The sequence below is a fragment of the Euprymna scolopes genome, chromosome 12 (genome assembly GCF_053919585.1).
Source record: "Euprymna scolopes isolate OS-2025 chromosome 12, ASM5391958v1, whole genome shotgun sequence".
NCBI classification, from domain to species: Eukaryota; Metazoa; Mollusca; class Cephalopoda; order Sepiida; family Sepiolidae; genus Euprymna; species Euprymna scolopes.
Genome location: NC_136493.1, coordinates 53975685 through 53995503, shown reverse-complemented (window position 1 = coordinate 53995503; position 19819 = coordinate 53975685). Strand labels below are relative to the sequence as shown.

Sequence of the window (19819 nt, the reverse complement as noted above, 5' to 3'; positions counted from 1 at the left end):
CTAAAGGAGAGCATTAACAACGATATCAGTCGAAACGCAAGAGAAGTTCTACAGGCAATCTCTGCAGACGTTGTTAAATGCATAGATGTCAACGGGGAACACTTATTTTATAAAATATTACAGGCAATTTAAACAATGCTACAAGGATTTTAAACAATAAAAGAATGTTTCCCCTCTCTACTATATTTTCTGGCCTCTTTTTAAGTAGGCCACACTGTATATATATAGAGATCTCGTTAGTTGAACATTGTGCCATTTCCAGACATGATAGAAGGCTCATATCGCTCTTGGGATTTGTACACAACTGGCCAACTAGTAGATGATCTGCAACAACAAAAAAAGAAAAAAGAGAACTGGTTTTCATCAAACAGAAATGGAATCATGTCGTCCTTTCTAGGGCGATAATTTTATCGTTCTACCCTGTATCTATCTATTTATCTCTCTCTCTCTCTCTCTCTCTCTATATATATATATATATATATATATATATATATAATGTATGTGTGTATATGTTGCTATTTTAAAATGAGTTCATAAACGAAACTTATTGTTAAAGAATAACTTGTACATCTCTATGTCCATATTGTTACGAACGAAAGAATAAGAAACGCTATAAACGTCACCATTAGCGTCAATGTTTCTATTATTTCATGGGTAAAATACATTAAAAGCGTCGTCTCATTTTGCAAGAAAGCGTTTCCGATAAGAGTGACACACATTTTTACGCTATGTTTATTTTTATCACCTTTGTAGTGATTTCAAGGTTGGCTTATTGATTACCAAGACGACAACTATGTAGAAGGGCGTACATTTTCGGCATTGGGGATGCGGATTAATTTATGCCAACAAATACACAAATGCATTTGATTCATGTCTAGCAAAACGTCAATTCTATTAATAAAGTTTTCTTTCCCAGAACTGTCTATTTGTGGAACACAATGACTGCTACCAAGTTGACTATAACATTGTAGTTCTCAAGTCTAACGTGCATAAGTTCTTGTTGAACCGTCTTCTAAAATAAACAAACACCACCTAAGTTCTACCATTACGGTTACTGTGTGTTGTCTCACTGGCCTGCTGACATTCATTAACCGTTATCCTCAAGTGGCTTTTTGGATTTGATAGGCGGTCACATATTCCTTAAAAACTAGCGCAAATTGAACTTACAGGGACGTAGAAGTGAAATCATTTACACAACAAAATATGAATAATCAATAAATACTGAAATTTCTAGAACGTAGCATCAGCTAATGTACTCTTTAACCGTTTGAAAAGGAGCAACGTGTTGTAGCTGTTCTAATACTGCATTTCATCTTTTCTACCCTCGGTCTATAAATAGGAAATCTTTCTAGACAGAAGAAATTTTTATTTTTGTTTCAGACAACAGTGACCTCTTTTTTTTTAATTAAAAAAAAAAGAAATTGAAGTTGGGCTTCTGCAAGATTAAAAACTCACTTTTTGTCTAACTTTGCTCTCATGGGGAGAAAAATAAATAGGAATATATCCCTTGGCCTTTCAGCAAGGAGGAAAATGTATCTCTTCTTATATTATGCTTAATCTTTTCAGTTTCGGTTAGTAAAGGAGAAATCCTTTTAGATAGTGGAGATGGGCGCTCTACAGGGCCAGGCCCCCATATTTTTATGAAGCCACCATTCACGCATGCGTGCAGTATTGTAATCACATCTTGGCTAGTGCCCCATCCACTAGTCTCTTCCTTTTGGATTGCCACCAAAAAGTGTCATTAACTTAAAAGTTTCAGCACTGTCTGCCGAGCCCCAGCCTCGATCCCATCGCCGCACTGCTGCATCCCTGTGCTTGTTTTACAAGTACTTCAACAAAGTTTGCTCCGAAGAACTACGATTATTGTTGTCCTTTAACGTAGATACCCTAGAAATACCCGACTAACAGCAAAATCCCACGCCTATACTTTAAAAATCCCCAAACGCTGATAAACTTTCTTTTCTAATAGTTTTTCTACTTTAACCGTTTGACTTGAAGACCCCCAATTCTTCGCTCCCTGTTTCATCGAATGTACTAGCATGAAGGAATCTAAACATGAACAAACATCTTGCTGCCCAACTCCCACTTAGGATGCCACCTATAATGTGACCCTTAATTACAGTGACAAAAACTGGGATAATTTACATTTTTATTCGAGGTGCAAATTTTCAGAAACTTGATTTTCTCAGAATACAATCTGATATTTTGCCCCTACAGGGAGGTAAGAAGTATATTAAAAGTGATAAACCCTTGGATGGTTTAGATGTAAAGCATTGGCCTTGTGGCAAGAAGCAAATATGATATCTTCTTATATTCAATCCACTCATTCGGTTCTTGGTCAATGTAAGAGAAATCATTTTAGATTGAGGTAATTGTTATTTTCATCTAAATCCATGTAATCACATTTCCTGACATTTCCAGGCTAATAAAATACTTTAAGCCATTCTAGTGAAGTTAGTTACAAGTCCAGAAATTATACCTGAATCTAGTTATATAAAGTTCAATATGATTATTGCGTTCTCCCGTCGACACCAGTTTGGCATTAATAAGTGATTAATGTCTTTCGTGAAATAACTCCAGTAGATAAAGTACTACTCTCTTGCTCGTGGCCAGTCTTCCGGTAAAAGGCAGAAATAATGCTACAGTCACTAAGAACTGTTATTGTAAAATGATATATTATTCGTGAATTATCGAAGAGATATCGACACATTTTGCTCGCAACCAATTCAGTGTCGTGTCCAAATAAACTATCATGACTTCTGAAAAAGCGTTTTTGTTATTTAGGAAATAAAAGTGGCTGATGAAATTCCAAATTTCGATGCTTAAATAATCTACTGAGAATAAAAGCAATCCATATTTTTCACGAATAAATATCTTAAATTCTTTTACAAATAGAAAATATTGCACTTATACTAAATTTTGCCTTTAATTTATCCATACGAATATATTGTGGGGCCTGGCTACATTGATAAAAGATATCCGTTTCAATTTGTTCATATTAATAATATTGTGAGGTCTGTGTGCTTAATATTTATAAAAAGAAACATGTTTACTTTTAACTTATGCATAATAATGATTTGTAGGATCTGTGAAAAATTGTCTATACCTGAATGTTCCAGTCTGTTATATTATGGTAAGTTTTATGTCTGTCTGTGTGTTCGTTTAAATGTCATAAATTACGACTAGACAAAGTTAATATATTTTCTTTCAGCGTTATATGGAACAGAATAAAAACATATCGGTTCGGGTCTCTGCATCGTGGCACAAACAATAAGACGCAGTAGTCAGTTTGTAGATAACCAAACTCTTATTAAAAGTGCTGGATACATTATGGTCGCTAATATCTTGATAATTACGTCTTACTCAAACAGCAGAAGGTGCGTGGGGCTGCGTTTCTGGCGTAAAAATCGACAAGAATTTTAATATATATTATTTAATTGGAATTCATTATTGAGATGAGTATTATTTAATAATTTTTTTTAATGCGGACTGTTATCCTCACCTTTCCTTAGTTGTTGTTTATCGACATTTCGACCAACTATTCCTCTGGCCTTCATCAGGTGGTAACCGCGACGAAATAGGAACTCCGAATGTCCTAACTTCATTCTCAGCAATTACTGCCATCCATAGTTGTTGTTCGCAATAAATAAATTATACTCATCTTAATAATGAATTCCAATTGAATAATATATATATATATATATATATATATATATATATATATATATATATATATATATATATATATATATATATATATATATATCATTCAGTACCAGCCAACTAGAGGCTTACTTGGCCAAAACAACTATGGATTGCAGTAATTGCTAATTGAAATCCGGAGTTCCTATCCTGTAAATTAATTAAGAATTTTAATGTTCTTTTTAGGAATTTTTCACAACAGCATAAAATCGGATCCGGAACAGAACCCATGGTTTCTCTGTTTTATTAGAATAAACACACCGTTTACCGTCCATGTATTAGGCTCGTGAAACATCATACCGAGGACATTAAATCTATCATCTAAAGTTCGTTGTTTCTTTTTTTGTTGTTGAATTGTAACGATGGCGAAAACATCAATGGCGAAAACAACAATGGCGAAAATAGCGATGGCGAAAACAGATACAAAACTAGACATGTAGTCTTCCCTCGCCTATCAATCCAGTAGGACAATATACATACACAATATGCATGCATTATATTAATTGAAAATGGCGCAGTATATTTTTTATCTATATATTTATTTAGCTATACATATATTATCCTAATCTTTATTATAAAATCTTTATTTGTCTATATTATAAACATGATTAATCACTGCATGAAATAAATTTACTGCTATGAGTGTTATTTCAAAAGACAGCATAACGAATGACTGTCTATCTCAAATGATAAAACTCAAACTGACAACACTGAGTGTGTTGTTTTGATTCCGCTATCGGCTTTATTAAATGAAATAAAAAGATATATTTCTTTTACATTTTTAAATTCTTAAATTAAGGATTGATAATTTGCATTGTTTGGATTATTTAGACTACTGTTCTCAGCTGTGGTGTTATGATCACAACGTTTTGGTCGATACAACCTCTAGCCTTCTTCGGGTGTATCTTGTCGATAGACATGAAAAAGGTAGGAGGTTTCATCGGCCTAAAGGTTTGATAGTGGCACTCAAGATGACGACAGTAGTCCAAATAATCTAAATAATCCAAAATATATATTTTAATAGAATAAGATATAAGTATTTTTATATATTAATCAAAGAAAAACACACAAACTAGCATTCTGCTCATCATGGTGTAGATTGACTTTGCGAACAGTTATAAATAAGGGAGATAATTCTTTGTTTTGTAAATATACGGATTAGATTATTTATACATGAATTAAAAATGAATATATTGGGTTTCACAAACAATGATATGACAGTCGGATAGTGGCAGACAAACGCATGGCAAACCAACACAAGTTTGAATAATCTTAGCCGATATTTATTTTCGGTTTACTTATGGTTTACATCTTCTGTACGTAACTAATAACTATTATCAAGGCTTACGGATAAAATATAATTCGAAATCGACATACGCTAGTTTCAAATTTCCATATCGATCTGAGGTCGAAGTGTTATTGGCAACTTCTATAAAATCTGCTATTTCGAAAGAACCGATCTAAATCAAACCTACTAAAACATTTTTAAACACCATAGCAAGTCACAAAAGAACACTTATGGTACGCTTGCTTTTATTAATATCATTTCCAAACGAAGGAAACAGACAAAAGTAGATCTCAGAGAATAAAAAGAACCGTTTATTCATGTCGTTCATTATTGTGGAAATTATTATCGCTTCCGTGTTTTCCTAGATGTTAAAAGATCAGAACTAAAAGCTATTCATCTAAACGTTATGCGAATAGTCTTTCTTCATTGAAAAAAAACAGGCTAAAACTTTTCTTTTTATAGGAAACTTTTCCATCGCTAAATATCAATATAGAAGCATAGCATTATAAAACGGTGTTGTTATTATTACTATTCACAATATAACGACAAATCCTTATACTTTCGGATTACGAAGCTTCTTCATTGATTAATTGATTTTGGGGGAAAAAGATGGAATTCTTACTATGCATGGATTCAGATCGATTTGGTATTCACCTAGATAAAAAGTTAAATAGCAATCGCGTTTCTTGCATATACTTCGTCAGCTGTATATCCTAGTGATATATATATATATATATATATATATATATATATATATATATATATATAGAGAGAGAGAGAGAGAGAGCGAGATACAGACATGCATACATAGTTAGATACATAGATAGATCGATAGATATGTCTAAAGAAGTGAAAACGTATCTGTGTGTATGTATCTGTTTACATTTCCCTACCAAATAACTGTCGGTTTTCGGTCTAGAAACTCGAGATTTGACATAATGAGTATTGAGATCTGGGAAAACCATCTAAATCTGCTATCGACCAGTAATTTCGCAGTCAAGGGATCAAAGTTCAACTATTTAACCTTTGAAAACTCTACCAAACTCCTCTAATTTTAGGTCTAAACACTTGAAATTTTAAATGTAGATTACATTTTAATGCAATTATAGCCCCCCCCCCCAATAAATGTTAAGGGGTAAAAATTGTAGTCAAATTTAAATAAATATTGGCCTCTGCGCTTTCTAAAAAATTACTACGCAAATTTCTGGTCCAAACATTGGAAATTTTACATAAATAGTATTCAGAGATAGGGCAAGCTTTTAAATCGGTTTGGGTCGAAAATTTCAGCTGCCTAGGGGTCAAAGTTCTAAAGATTAAACCTTTGCGGTGTCTAGCAAACGACTCGGCTAATTCTGGGTCTGAACATTTGAAATTTATACAGCAGGGGTAATCAGACATGCGACAAGTATTTTAACTAGTTTTGGTGCGAAATTTTGGCTACCAAAAGAGTTAACTTTTGCAGATTCTAGCAAATTTCTCCGCCAATTTTAGGTCTAAAGACTTGGAATTTTAGATGTAGGTAACTTGGACATGCGCAAAACCTTATATTTTGATTTGAGACCAAAATAATTAATCTTAAGGCTTCAAAATGGGGGTCAAACATTTAAAAAAGTACCCCTGCGGTCTCTACGAAATTACTCAGACAAATTTTGGTTGAAACATTTGAAATCTTACATAAAGTGTATTCACACGTAAGGCAAGTTATGAACCATACATAAGGCTTAAGCGTTTTGTACTCTATCACATGAGCTATTATAGATTTAAAACTGGAAGCTTATTATGATAATATGTTGTAGTGAAGTAGAAAAAAAAGAAACTAAAAATATATATATAAGACACAGCTGTTCCTTCCAAAAGGTCGAGCTCTTCAACGTCTAAAAATAATTCACCGTCACAAAATGAATTCGCCGTCACTTCTTCCAACCGTCGTTTTACTCTCTGCGCTCTTCACGCCTGCTAAAAAAAAAGAAAAGAAAAGTACCGTTTATATGCTGCCCATTTCTCCACTTATGCAAATTGACTATCAACCAGAGCCATCTAGTTTTCCATTTCTCCAAACAGCCAATTTGCAAAGGGGGACAACTCAAACCACATCTGTTCTGGCAGTCACATACGCCCTTGGGTTGGTTTTCAGATAATAGGCGTTTCTTTCGTTTTCGTATTACATTTAACTTGCATGTTAATATATAATTTTATTTGTTACAACCTCTCTGGCGAGCAATTGTTCATGGCATTATTTTCTTCCACAACACTGTTTGTGTTTCATTTTTCACACTATTTTTTCTCTGTTACCAATCTTACAGGTTCATCAAAATATTGACTGCTCCCCTTTCTCTTCCAGATTCTAGTTTAATGGAATATAAAAATAGAAATTTCCTGAAATTAAATTTATTATTAATTTCATTATGAATACTTATACACATTGACTCTTTTCTTTTAAAGCTCATTTCGAATTTTTAACATCATGCTATTCATGTTACAGCAGACTCATTACGGTTAACAACGAGGAAATTAAACTAATTCAAATTAGTTTCAGAAATCGGATTTTATTCTAGAATAGCAAATTACGCTTCATATTCTATTTAAGAATTGTAAAAAGTCACCTGTCTAGAGAACAAACTTACAGAGAAAATACATCAAGATATTTTCTAGAATATTTTTTTATTTTTCTTCATTTATTAATTTATTATGCTACTTCGAGATCGGTCATAAACATAATACATTTGTTTTGGTAATTTTGCGGTTATTTTTCTATTACAAATACTTTTTTTTATAGTTATTTATAATTTTGTTATTGCCATTTATATTGCAAGTGCTTCCGTATTATTATTATTATTATTATTATTATTATTATTATTATTATTATTTACTTATTAGGAGCATTCACACAAGCCATCATGAAAAACTGTTCTCCGACAACAACTGGTGGTGTTCCCTGGCGTCTAAGTGACAACAAATCTCCCCAGATTTCCAGTACAATCTCCACCTCTTTCAATAACCTTTGAAAAAAAAATTGCGTTATCGCAACAGCCGCTTACAATTGAGTTCTCGTTGGCGGCTATCATTAGTCCTCACTGGGATTAGGGTGGCAATAAGCCTCCACAAGGTACCAGTCCTCTTTGCACATCTCCAGCGGAGGTTTGCCTAGTGCTGCTTTCTCTCCTCGATCTTTTCATCTTACTTGACCCTCCTCATAATGTAGTGTGGTGCTCGTCTATAGTGACACACACACACACACACACACACACACACACACAAAGAAGGGATAGTACATTACAATTTAACAGTTTCAGTTTTTATGATTCCATATGATGTTTCTTTGTGTTTTGCATCTGTAGTCGTTTCTGTGTTCAGTGTGTGCGTGTAGTTCACGTGTGGAGTTAGTTTCCACATTCAAGGGTTTTTCTTAATAATTCTATAGTTTTCATTATTGAAATCCGTTGTATCTTCTCAGCCATGTCTCTGATTCCAGTCTCTACCATTCTTTTAAAAGTTTTTCGGTATTGCTCCTACTATTATTAGTGTTATCTTGACTTTCTTCATCTTCCAGACCCCTTTCAGCTCTTTGGCCAATTCCGTGTATTTGCTCTGCTTCTCAGTCTCTTTGATATTCACTCTGTGATCTGCTAGACGGCAAAATGTGCAATCTCGCAGGGTTTTTTCTTCTTGTTTACTATTATGACATCCGGTCTTCTCGTTTGGGTGGGTTTATCCCTTTGTATATCCATGTCTCATAGGATCTTGTGACTTTCATTTCCAGTACTGATGCAGGTTTGTGATTGTACCATTTTTATGTGTGTTCAAGATGTAATTGCTATCATAATTGCCAGTGTATTGCTTTCCCTACTTGACCGAATTTATTTTAATATTTTTCTTGGGCTACTTTGCTGCATATTGTGTCGTCTCTTTGTGCGCATTTACTGTTTTTATTTTTGCGTCTTGTCGATTTTTTCTTTGATATGGTTGGTTCTAATTGCATTATCTTGTGCAGCTGTAAAGAGAGATTCAGTTTCTCCATGTTTTCCATTTTTGATTATTATTATTAGCTCACAAGTAGCTTTCACACAGGTCATAAAAGATAACTCCTTGAAAACAGCCTGCGGTGTTCCCTGGAAGCTGGGTGACAACAGGTCTCCACAGAATTCTAGTACTTTCCACATCTTTCGATAACATTTGCACATAAATTTGCGTTATCGCAACAGTTACTTACCATTGATTTCTCGCTAGCAGCGGCCATTGGTCTCCACTAAAATTTGAGTGGCAATAAGCCTAATCAAGGCCCCGTTTCTCTTAGCACTTGTCCAGAAGAGGTGTGGTTAGTGCTCTCTCTTCTCGGTCTTTCCACCCTCCTTGACACTACTTGGCTATTTGGCATCACTCTTTGGGGGGGCGATGAGTAATGGAAGAGGATGGAGGAAGTGATAGGGAACTTATAGATATGCAGCTTCAATGTTCTTGTTCGTGAGGCTGAGGGACAACAAGTCTCCTCAGATTTCCAGTACTCTCCACGTCTTTCGACAACCTTTGCAAATTTATTTTAGTTATCGCAATAGCCGCTACCATTTATTTCTCATTGGTAGCGACCATTGATCTTTCAATATATCTCAATAATATATGTCAATAAATCTCCCCAAATGTTCCAGTTTTCATTCCACTCATCCACTGGAGATGTAATTAGTATTTTCTCTCCTCGGCCTTTCCATCCACTATTGACCCTCTTTATTTATTTGGCGCGGCACCAGTTTATAGTATGAAAAAAGGGACAGGGCGACAGGCAGGGGGTGTTAACTTAAAGTTAGACAATTTTACAGTTTGTGTTTTCATAATCTCATGTCGTGTTTCTTCTGTTTTATCTCAGTAGTAGTTTCTGTATGCCGGCTAGCCCCCGCGGATCATGTGTATTGGTGTCTACACTCAATGAATTTCTTTAATATTTCAGCCGTTTTCATTATTGTTATCTGTTTTATCTTCTCAGTCATTCTTCTCATTCCAATCTCCACTTTTTTCTAAGGTTTTCAGTGGTACTGTTTCTAGTGCTTTTATTATTATTGGTGTTATCTTAACTTTCTTCACTTTCCATATCCCCTCGACAGTTCTGTGTATTTGCTCTGCTTATTTGTCTCCTTAATATTCAATCTATGGGCTGTTGGAACAGCAACACCTACCATCTGAAAGGACTTTTCCTTCTTGTTAACTACTATAAAACCCGGCCCTCTTGCTTCTATCGGTTTATCTGTTTGTATGTATACAAACCCATAGGATTTTGTGACTTTCGTTTTAAAACACTGTTTTCAAGATACAATTGTGTGCATAAGCGCCTTCCCCACTTGATCGTGTGTATTCTATATTCTTTTTGAACTAATTTGTTAAATTCGCTTATTATGTGGTTTATTGTTTCGTCCATTTTTCACAGACTTAGCATTTGCTGTTTTCTTGTGTCTTGTCCATTCTTGTATTGATGTGGTTTGTACTGATAGTGTTATCTTGTGCGGCTGTAATGAAGAATTAAGCTTCTCTGTTTAGGTTTCCTTTTTGTAGCCATGTTATAGTGTTTTCGTTAGTTTCGTATTTTTTATCATCATCATAAATCATCCTTGGGTGTTTCTCTTCCCATTTTTTTCTTTTTCGTCTCATCTCTTATCTCTTTTTTCTGTCATTCATTCTTTCAGTTTCTACTGCTGCAGTAAGTATTCTTTCAGTGTTTTGCATTATGTATTTTTCTAATTCTTTTTTCGTTTAAATTTCAGTCTTCAAGACAAATCAGTCCTCTTCCCTAATCTTTTCTTTTCTACGTAGAGTTGCTCAGTATCATCCTTTTGGTGTAGTGCATTGTGCATAGTCATACGTTTCCTGGTCTTCTGGTTAAGTTGACTCAGTTTTTTTTTTGGTTTCCCCTATTAACGGTCTATAATATCATACTAGTGACACTGTCAATATGTGTTTATGCCTTTCATTAAGTTTCTGCTATATAGTTTTGTTTCTAGATGTTTACTGCCATTCTTAAGAATTTTCCCCCAATGTTCTGCTTTGAGAACTTTCAGTATTACTATTAATACCTCCAAACATCAGCGTTTCATCCTTCCGAAATTATCATTGCAGGAACTTATGAGCGCCTCTCGTCATAGGATTGGAATCCTGCAACTAAACAATCTTTGTCTTGATTAGCAAGGGCAAAAAACCACAAGACCACATGGTTATTCAAGGAAAATAAAACATTTATAAAGCTATGAACGTTATACAAGAACGGGGCACAGTGATTAAGCGATAAAAGTGTCACGACCTTGCGCACAAACCAAATGACCGACTTTTAAATCCCAACAGACAGTGCTCCACTGTTAAGAAACATACCCTTTTAAACGTTTTACAATATGTATATATATATATATATATATATATATATATATATATAAACATGTATATATACATATACATATACATATATATACATACATATATATATACATACACATATGTGTATATATCTATGTATACATATATGTGTATATATATATTTATGTCAGGCCATGTCATATGCTACTGGTACCATGTAACCCAGTACTACCTGCCTCATGGTCGGGTCACCGGCGACTAAACTGGTTCCCCCACCAGACTTGTTTGGTGAGGAGGGCGGCTAGTCTCCCTGGAAGATTAAAAACAAGATCTTCCAAAGGGCGAATGAACTCTTTTCCGGATCAACGGCCAACTAGCACCGTGTATATTTGTGTGTGTGTATATGTGTATTGGGGTAGAGAGGGCTCCCATAAGCCGTGGTGAAGGCAACCTTTCTAGGAGAAACAAATTTCTGATTTAAAAAACCATAAAGCGGAATACCAGTACCCGCATTAAGCTGGTCTGCAGTTTAATTTGTTGCTGGCTATCTTGCTCTTGCTTGTTGCTGGATCTCAACATTTTGAATCGAGAGAGAGACTTAGCTGTCGTACAAAGCTAAGACTCTGTAACATCGTATTTGTATAGATACTCCCTCAGACATTTGGGCTCATGGATTTTAAATGTCTGAGGGAGTGGCACTCGGCTGACAAGACGTTGCAATCATTATATATATATAAACATGTATATATACATATACATATATGTATATACATACATATATGTGTATATATCTATGGGTGTATATATGTAGGTGTATGTGTATGTATATGTATATGTATTTGTGTGTTTATGTTTGTGTATGTGCATATATACATATATGTGTATGTGACTACCTTAATACCATAATTTTAAGCATTTTCCATATAAAGATAAATGTTTATATTCATATAATTAGCTAATGAAAATAAACCAAATAAATAAAACTTTACAAACTTGTTATATAGACATAATGTAATGATAATGATAACATATATAATGGCAATATATATCTAAATTAATATTTAATAGGAAAAATGAAGGTAAGTATGTTAATATATTACGCATAATATATTATTTTAATGTGGAGTGATAAAAAATATATGAAAAGAATACATTAATAAAAAATTAATAAAAACAAACAAACAAACAAATAAAATAATAATAAAAATATATAAATAAAATGAATAAATAAAATAAAATAAGAGAGAGTACATCTACAATTAGGAGTAAAGGAAGAATAAAATATTAAATTAGTATAGGGAATAGAAATGGACCATGATATTATTACTTAGATTAATTGTAATGTTTATAGATGGTAAAGTTGAGTTTATTAAGTAAGTTAATTTATGGATTAGGAAAAAAATAAAAATAAAAAATAAATGCATAAATAAATAAATGGTAATAATCATAATATTAAAAATGTATTTATAGTAGTCTGACTCCAAATATTGATCTAAAAATAAAATATATATGTTGCAACAAGTTGATTAACAATTGATTGATAAGTGGTTTCAAATGAATGAGCCAAATGCTTAATTGTTAGAATGAATGTAAAAATAAATATTATATCTATAATAAGATATATCTATTGAAAATTTACTAAGACAAACTATATATTTTTAATATATATACACATTAAATTTACGTCTATAACTTCATTTCGGGAAGATTAGTTAAATTTAATTAAAAAATTAAATAAATAAATACAAAATTAATAAAAAAAAAGAAAAAAGAAAAAAGTAGGATGTAATTAAAGTAAATAGGAGAGGGAGAAGAAGAGAAACTTGGGTTGGATATAATCTATATTTTTGAGGTCTAAACAATATTTATAAAACTTATTAACTTGAATTAAAATTAGAACTAGTTTTAATTTAAACATACATTTATTTAATTGTAATTAAACTAACATGTTTTCAGATGAAAAATCTCTGAAAAATACTTATTAGAGAATTAGGATATATACAATGATAACAAAAATTATTCCTAAATAAAGAACAAGTTCGTAAAATGTGTATTAAGAATAGAGTGTCGTATGTAGAATTGAGTTAAGTTTGTGAAATGTACAAATTAAAAACATTGCTTGCAATATAAATAATAATGACGGTGCTGATATTGATAATAATATGAATAAATAAATAAAGTAAATGGAAGTAATTAATTAATTTACAATTCAACATTAGTGTATATGAAGTATAACTTAATAACTTATGATTATCGATTGAAATAATCTGTAATACTAACATTTTGTATTGGAAAAATTAGTGAATTAATTTAAAATAGAAGTCGATTGAATTTTTTGAAAATAATATTGAATGAAAGACATTAAAACTATATTAAAATTAAAAATTAATTATTAGTTTAATAAGAAATGCCTATGCGTTGTGAAAAATTAATAAATACAAGCAGAGTTTATTTAGAAGATTTGTTCCAAGGAAGGTAACTCTGCCGCATATATTAAGTTAATTTAATTATGGACAATTACGATAAAAAGACTTTTCAGATTAACTTAACAAAACATAAGTATAGTTCTTGAATTGTATGATATTAAAAATTATAATTGTAAGTATTGATGTGTTGGATTGTAATAGCTATTAGATTTGAATTATGTATGGTCTTCAATTCAGATAAATGGTTTAGTTACGATAACTGTGTAAAATGACAAGTCGGTTTTTGTAGCTTAGTTTATTTTCGTATATACATACATACATATATAATATTTTATAATTTGCTGATATAATTTTCATAAATATGTATATATAACTTAGAATTAATAAATGTACTAATTATTAAATAGACCATTTTTGGTAAAAGATGCATAAATTAATTAAAATTGTTAGAACGAACTGTTGGGTTTAATGACTTTATTTGATAAAAATTCAATATGGCGTAATGGAAAATATAAAGCTTCTCTTCCAATTTTCGGATTTTCACCATGTTAAACCACATTTCAATTCCTTTTGACAGATTGATTGTTGCGATTTCTTCTGATGAGTTAAGAGAATAATAGATTCACTAATTGATATACTAATAAAGTGATTGATTTTGCGCTACGAAACAGATACCGTCAACAATTGTATAAATCGTCTGATTTAAAGGAATAAATTATAATATGGTCAACATCATGAATTTTGGAATATATTTTTTTATTATTTATTCTATACACACACACACATATATATATATATATATATATATATATATATATATATATATAGTAATAGCGTTCGTGTTTGTACAACTCCCTATGATCCAATATACTTCTGTCAAACGAGACATTTATTTTTATGTGTAACTTCTACATATAGCATTCTTCACGTCACATATACATCGACTGAGTTATGGTTATTAGCATATCACATTAAATTAAATCATTTTAAATAATTAGCTCGATTATATTACTTATTCGGCATAATAGTCTCGTTAATACTGTACTATTTAAAAATATAATTTAAAATGTAATTATTTAGTTTGTTTTCATTTCAATTTATATTTTATTTAACTTAAATTTACTTATCATCATAAATCTGAAACCTTTTAAGTTTCAAACCAGAAAACCAAGGGGAATAACTGTGATAGTTTAATTCTTTGAACACCTTATTAAATATTTTTTATAATAGATTTGTTTTCATTTCGAAATATTCTCCTAAGTTGAATTATTATTTTTATTTTTAATTCGGAGGTAATTTTTTTTCGCTTATTCTTAATTTTTAAGTAACCTTTTGGTACTCATACAGAGAGACCACTCGGCTTTCTCCGGAACATGACGTCAACAGCCGGAGTAAACCGAGTGTCGCCGATGAAAGAATAACAAGAAAAAAAAACTACCTTAAATTTTAAATTTTATTAATTGTAAAGAAAAATTTTATAATAATAATTTTTGTTTTGTTTTGTTTTTGCTATATATATATTTGGTACTCATGGAGAAAGTGATCCGTGTCGAAATAATAACGTTGTTATTTAAAAGGTATTCTTAACATAGGGAAGGGAGGGTGTTTTGTACCTATTCTGTACTTTAACCTTACAATTGAATAAAAAAAACATATCATAAAACTTTAATTAAACGTGGACATACGATTTAAAAAATAGCGCGGATCACTCTCTGCATTAGCACCATATATCTTTTAGATAAATAATGTTCAAGATTTTTTGGTCAATGTCAAGTTTCTTTCCAACTCCTCAAAAAAATTTCAAATGGCGACTTTTATAGGTTTTCGATGTTCTTTTATTGTTTTTTTTTTACAAGATGGTCACCACTTATCAAGGCCCGGAAGCCACTCGGGGATAAGGGTTATTGCGTGTACAATATGTTAATCTTGAGATTTGATAAAGTGTCTACTTAAGGGGGCGGTTTCTCAGGAATTTGTTTATGTTGGACTTGAAGACATCCAAGTTGTAGTCAGGTGGGAAACAGGCAAACAGAACAGAGTTCCACAGGCGTGTACTTCTAAGAAAGAAGCTTTGTTCATGGAATCTACGTTTTGGGTTTGGCACAGATAAAGAGTGGGGAAAATCTTTTTACAGTGGTTTCAGCTAGACGGGTATTTTTCGTGAAAGATCGGCGAGGGGAGATAAAGGATTGGAGCTCAGACTAGCACCTGCTATGGAAGTAACGATAAAACAAAGGCTCGCAACGTCTCTCCTGTGGTGCTGAAAACGAATATCACATTTAAATTTGGGGCATGATATGAAGAAATTACTTTTTCAAAAAGTTGGGGATAACTGTCCTATATATGTAAAATGAGCACCTACTTTCTGGCCACCTAACAATTTCTTCATATCATAAAACAAATTTAACTGCGATTTTCGTTTTTAGCACCCCCCGAAAACCAGCGTTGTTTTTTTTTAACTAAGAGATTCGTTCATTTTTTATAAGTTAGGACGCTAATAATGCCGTCAGTAAGCTTACGTGAGCGTTTTTGTTTTTTGAGGTGGGTATTCAATTATAGAACTTGTATGGTTTTTAACAGATGCTTCTGTAGTTGAATTAACCGTTTTTCTGTAAGCAACGTGCCGACATTAACCATTAAACCATTAAACCAGAATCGTTTAATATTTCACATACATTCTGTTTACATTAGGGGACTCCACTTTTTGAAAACACATTTCTTCATATCATTAAAACTACAAATCTGCCTCAAATTTAAATGTGATATTCATTTTCAGCACACCGAAAACCGTTAAAAATATTTTTGGAAGAGTTGGAAAGAAACTTGACATTGACTGATTTTTTTGTTCGAGAAAAGGTTCAAAGGTAAGTCAAATAACTTTTTTTTTGTAAAGTTATTTTTTTCAAGAAAAATTACGCTGAAAACGTACACAGTAAAACAATACGTTGTTAATGGGTTAACGTTGATTTATTTTTAAGAAAATTGTTACAGTATAGTTGTAATACAGAATAGTTGCAAAACATCCCCACTCTTCCTATGTTAAATAATAATTTCTAAATAATAGCGTTAATATTTTAGTGCGCAGGTCAAATTCTGCAAAAGTAGCGATTTATGTTTATTTGTTTACGCTGTTATGGGTTTATGTTTATGTACGCATACGCAACCAGAAGTCGTAACTGGATGTTGGGTTACAATACCCGTTACAAGGTCATTTGAGTTTTATAATTATATAGATTTAATATAAAATATATTTTTTTTTTACCACATATGATATCACATACATCGCTATGGTATAATTATTACCATAAATCGGTATTTTTTAAAATTTACCGACCCCTCAGTATTCACCTTTGAATTGTCGACTTTTAAAGGTTTTGGGACGCTGAGAACGAATATTGCATTTATTTCTTGCGCAAGCGAGTAGTAATTCATATTTGAAGGCATTTAGTATCCAACGTAATCACTACAGATTCGCAAGCAAGATGGCCGCCCGTGCATTTACTAAAAAAACACCAAAAAGAGCCAAACGAGCAAAAAAAAAAAAAAAATGATCCCAGGCCTCCTTTCACTTTCTCATGATTGAACAAATAATTATTTTTATGATAAAAAAAGACATTTATTTCCGTTTTTTTGACACAAACCGATTGTTTTCTTCTGTCACCAAATCTGATAATCCAACCCATCGCAAATTTACCGTTTGCATGGTATGAACTTCTGGACCCTGGGACTTTTTGGAGAAATGTTAGTTTCAATAAAGTGGGGGATCACTTTTCTATGATAATTTAACGTAAAATGATCACCCACACGTTAACCCTTCCTCCCCCCCCCCCAAAACGGCAGCGGCCGGGGGATGTTGGAGCGTTGTTATAATTGTACTATCTAGAAATGTTTCCTGTGAAGGCGTGTTTTGCAATGAGCATAAATAAAAGACAAGGTCAGACGTTTAAAACCATTGACGTAGACCTGACATCAGACTGCTTCAGTCACGGTATGTTCTACGTCTCCATCAGTCGGACAGAAAGTTCAGAAAAACTCTACATTCTGGCTCCAAATCAAAGAAGCAGAAATGTAGTTTACCACGAGGCTCTTCAATGAAAAGTTCTACAAAAGGATATGATGTAAAACTGATATGATCTGATTGTGGTATGTTTTCAGTATTCAATGTGTTAGATAAGATTTAAGCATCGAGTTGAAATTTATTTCCCTCTTACAACATCCACTTACTGGAAAGGTACCCACAAATCGCGTACCTAAGTGTGCTGAAAAGTCCCGTGCGATGCGCGGGCATCTTTGCTAGTATATATATATATATATATATATATATATATATATATATATATATATATATATATATATATATATTAAAAAGCACGGATACTTTTGCTTAATAATTTGTTTTCTCTTTTACATAATATGTATACCAAACATTATAAATGTAATTTAACACAATATAAATATTAATATTACCCCCTTTAAAATTGTGAATCCAATTTAATAAACCGCTCCAACACATGAATATGACAAAATATATAAATTTTAACGCGTGCAAGACCAAACGTAATTTTATAAAAGTAATTTTCAGAACCTAAATGACATAATTTGCTTAACGATGACGGAAATGTTCCAGTCAAAATCGCTCACTATGCAAAAAGAAACATATGGATCCAACTTATAAAACTTTGCTAAAAATATAAAAAGAAAAATTCGTTGATTGGAAAAAGCAAAAAAGAAAATAATTAAGCAAAAGAATCCCGCTTCTTAATATCATCTTAATATATATATATATATATATATATATATATATATATATATATATATATATATATATAGCCATCCACATACAGTACTGTTTCGCTGTTTCACAGCTCATCAGTGCGGCTAGACAGGCAACTACCTCAAGCCAGGATTGAAACCCGACCGTTTATACGGCAGTCAAGGCTTCTAACCATTACGCTATTGGCAGCTGCTTGAACGAGTAGTGAGTTTAACGATGTTTTGATATCGTCCGAAATACCTCCGCTCGATTTGTTTACACAAAGAGCGTCGCTTATATGCTAATGGTAATTCGTTTTTCACTTCTCAATATGCTCAACTCAAGGTGAGGAGCACTATAGTCATCCACATACAGTACTGTTTCGCTGTTTCACAGCTCATCAGTGCGGCTAGACAGGCAACTACCTCAAGCCAGGATTGAAACCCGACCGTTTATACGGCAGTCAAGGCTTCTAACCATTACGCTATTGACGGCTGCTTGAACGAGTAGTGAGTTTAACGATGTTTTGATATCGTCCGAAATACCTCCGCTCGATTTGTTTACACAAAGAGCGTCGCTTATATGCTAATGGTAATTCGTTTTTCACTTCTCAATATGCTCAACTCAAGGTGAGGAGCACTATAGTCATCCACATACAGACCTGTCTGTTGTTTGTTTGTTCACAATTTTATTAATATATACAAAAGCGTCATTTCTATATATAGTATGATTCTTGCAAAAATATACAATTTAGAGATAACCTTATTTGCACAGGACATTAGGAAAAATCGATTTTACTAAATAGCGGTATCTTAGTAAATGACACACACACATATATACACACATGTATATATATATATATATATATATATATATATATATATATATGAAATAAAATGGAGGTGGAAGGACCTGGATACTCAACGTTTCGCCCGATTTATGCGGGCTTCTTCAAGAGGGATGGTCAATGACCATCCCTCTTGAAGAAGCCCACATAAATCGGGCGAAACGTTGAGTATCCAGGTCCTTCCACCTCCATTTTATTTCATATCGTCTGATTTAATCCAGCTCAACAATCATATATATATATATATATATATATATATATATATATATATATTTAGTCGAGTGTTATGGCATATATTTTTGTATGTTTGTACGTGTTGTATGATTATGCGAAAATACACTCTCATGTGAATAAAGGTCTGAATATAGTAACACATTTATAAACATATAAAATGATGCAAGATTTGAAATATATTCTTATAAATTATTTCTTAATTGTTTCCTTACGTTTGTTTACGCGGTTTAATATGTACA

At 32.4% G+C, this 19819-nt stretch overlaps 1 protein-coding gene across 2 annotated transcripts in view; it reads right to left on the bottom strand.

Moving 5' to 3' along the window:
* Positions 1-19819, bottom strand: part of LOC145291285 (corticotropin-releasing factor receptor 2-like) — a 641903-nt gene that overhangs the window by 173896 nt on the left and 448188 nt on the right. The window lies entirely within an intron of this gene.